A 3,810-nucleotide genomic window follows, 5' to 3' on the forward strand; every position below is an offset into this window, starting at 1 on the left:
GTACTGATCAAAAGTAGGATAATACTACAAATAGTTTATCCTGATCAGAGTAAATACCATAAACAAACAACGACAATAAAAGGAGATCCGCAAACGAATCTATGTGTAAATCAATTCCACGAAGAAATTTGAATAAAATCCAAATCGGTAAATAAGCGCCTAATTAAAAAAATTAAGTGCCTATTTCGAAAACAAAAATAAATTAAAAATCAAAAATCCAAATCGGGCAATACCCACTTAATCTAAAATTAAAAATTGAAAACAAAAAAAAAAAGACAAAATGGCTAATCTATCAGTGCTATCACAGCTGCCCGAGATTAATTTAAATCAATTGATGGGACAATAAAGGAATTGCCATACTTTAATAGAAATCTAGCAGAGCTAAGTCGGTATATCGCCAGGGTTAAGTACTTCGTACCACTATACCCTACTCAAGATGGCAGACAAACTCACATCATTAATGGAGCCATCGAAAGGACCATTGTCGACTCAGCGCAAGTAGTGATCGAATAAGAAAACTCCAACGCATGGGTAACTAAAGGATTCCATCAAATTTAAATGGAACCAGAATCAATAGCTAAAACTCCATTCTCAACCAATCATGGCCATTACGAATATTATCAATATTATCAATAATTAATAAAAAGATAATAAATAAATGTGAAATTTGTAATATTTCCAAAACAGAACATAGTAAACTTAAATGATATTTGAAATTACTACATAAATTTAAAATATAAGGTTAACATTTATTATGGATTTTTATATGGTAGGCAACCAACAGTTTTTATTATGCATATACAAATTTGCTAAATTAGTGGAATTAATTAGTAAAAGGTAGAGATTGGTTAGAAACCAAAAGAACATTTAGTTCAAACTCAAATAACAACTAGTAAGAACGGTATTTCAGATATAGACAGATTCCACAAACATTAAATAAAACGTTAAGAATCATATAAAGTGAATTATATATGAAGAAAAGATATACAACATTCAAACTACTTTATACTTACAATTATAAAACCAAACATAGTGATACATGCATTTGTCAGTTACTATTTTCATCATTTCTTTATTAAACTATGGGCTTATAAACGAAATAATAAGACAAGAACATTTGAATGTAATTCACTAAAACTTATAAAAATTTCCCAACCCAATATTTTACTGACATGGAACATTCCAAAATCTTTGCTAAATCGAAATTCCAATAATAAAGAAATTGTCATTGTCAAAAAAATTTTAATGATGAATACAGTCTTTCGAACTCAATGTTAGACACAAAGTTTAATTGGAACCATTGTCATATATTCAAACAAAAGAAATAATTGAATCACATACAAAATTTATAATGTATTTCAAAACATTACTCTAACAACTTTTGTAATTATTATTATAAGCATTTTATTGTATTTATGGTATAAATTTAGAGTATATTAAGAAAATTAATTGTAAAATATGTAAAACCAAAAGAAGAAACACCACAGAGTACAGAAGTTGTAAACCTTATCAAATTAACATAGAAGAAAACTAATGTAAAATTATGTCCGGTAATGTGAAATTATCCTCCTGAGGACAGGCCAAATTCAACAAATGGGGGAGTGATATAGTTGCACTCCTATGCACACGTCTACACACCCACACATATACGCAGTCAACCTCGAGACAACCATTAAGATGGAAAATTACCAAGCACATACAAGCTATAGGAAAATTAAAATGAAACAAAAACTTCAGCGTGTAGACTAATCAACTAGAACGAGCCGCTGTTCAGACTATCGGCAGTTTCCACAATACAGGATACTCCGATTTTGGGACCCAAGCCTGGAGCAGTCGGTAGGATCTCAAAAAAAAAGAAGTCACTGATCAAAACAAGGATAATACTATACAAATTGTTTATCCTGATCAGATTAAATTCCATAAACAAACAAGGACAATACAAAGAGATCCGCAAACGAATCTATGTGTAAATCAATTGCACGAAGTAATTTGAATAAAATCCAAATCGTTAAATCGCCTAATTAAAAAAATTCAAGTGCCTATTTTGAAAACAAAAATAAATTTAAAATCAAAAATCCAAATCGGTCAATCGCACTTAATCTAAAATTAAAAATGCATATATTGAAAACAAAAAAAACGACAACATGGATAATCCATCAGTGCTACCACAGCTGTTTAAATAAAATCGTGCAACAATTAATATTAAATACAAACTATACGTATATCATTTGAAAAAAAAAAAGTCTTAATTACATTCGACCTTATATTAATTTATCCCGTCTTTAACAAACCATTTTTTTGCACTCCTATCTATGTGCATGTCTACACACCCACACATACACGCAGTCGCCCTCGAGACACCCATTAAAAAAATGATGCAACAAAACACACTCAAAACCGAGGTATGATCGTAAATGAAGTATGAGTTAGATAGCGAGTTCAGTTTGAGATTTGTCAAGAGAAAGTCGGTGTTCTTCAAATATAAAAATCTTAACCAGTTTATGAATAAGAAAGTAAATAACGTTTTTTTTTAAACTTCAATTTATGGTGCAAGAATTAAATTAGTTTATCCTAATAAGAGTAAATTCCGTGAACAAACAGGGACATAAAAAGAGATCCTCAAAAGAATATATGTGTATATAATTCGCACCAAGAAATTTGCATAAAATGAAAATCGGTCAATACGCGCATAATTAAAAAAATTTAAGTGCCTATATTCAAAACAAAAATAAATGAAACATCGAAAATCCAAATCGGTCAATACGCACTTAATCTAATATTAAAAATGCATATATTGAAAAAGACCCTCGAGACGCCCATTAAAAATATAATAAATTATATTAGAAATTAGAATCCATTATTAATTGTAAACAAGCCAATGGAAAGTTACCAAGCTATAAACAAGCTGTATGAAAATTACCATGAAACAAAAACAGCCTGTAGACTAAACAATTAGAACGAGCGGCTGTTCAGACTATCGGCACGTTCCCACAACTCAGAATACTCCGATAAGCTTAAAACTTAAAGAGAAAGTTCCGTTTGAGATTTGTCAATAGACAGTCGGTGTTCTTCATATATAAAAATTATAAACAGTTTAAAATTAAAAATTAAGTTATTTAAGTTATTTATTTATTTATAAAGTTATTTTTTAACTAAAATTTATGGCGCAAGAATTTGAATATGTTATGGATTTGTATATGGTAGACAACCAAGTTTTTATCATGCATAGACAAATATTTTAAAATTGATACATTAATGTATAATATAAATATATTAAGACGCCAAATGAGCATTTACTTCAAACTCAAATAACAGCTAGTAAGAACGGTATATATAAAAAGATAACAATGTAAATAAAAAGTTAAGAATTACAGAAAGTAAATTAGATATTGAGAATAGATATACCAAATTCGAACAAAACCTTTATACATACAATCATAAACCAACACTAATGCTACATGCTTCAGTTACTATTTTCATCATTTCTTTATTAAATTCCATGTCTTTATAAACAAAATAATTAGACAAGAAAATATGTAATATATATATATATATATATACCCGAGGCACCTATTAAAAATATAATAAATTATATTAGAAATTAGAATCCATTTTTAATTGTAAACAAGCCAATGGAAAATTACCAAGCATAAACAAGCTATAGGAAAATTACCATGAAACAAAAACTTCAGCGTGTAGACTAATCAATTAGAACGAGCCGCTGTTCAGACTATCGGCAGTTTCCACAATACAGGATACTCCTATTTTGGGACCCAAGTCTGGAGCAGTCGGTAGGATTTCAAAAAATCG

The sequence above is a fragment of the Drosophila biarmipes genome, unplaced genomic scaffold, assembly GCF_025231255.1.
Source record: "Drosophila biarmipes strain raj3 unplaced genomic scaffold, RU_DBia_V1.1 ptg000017l, whole genome shotgun sequence".
In the NCBI taxonomy this organism is placed as follows: Eukaryota; Metazoa; Arthropoda; class Insecta; order Diptera; family Drosophilidae; genus Drosophila; species Drosophila biarmipes.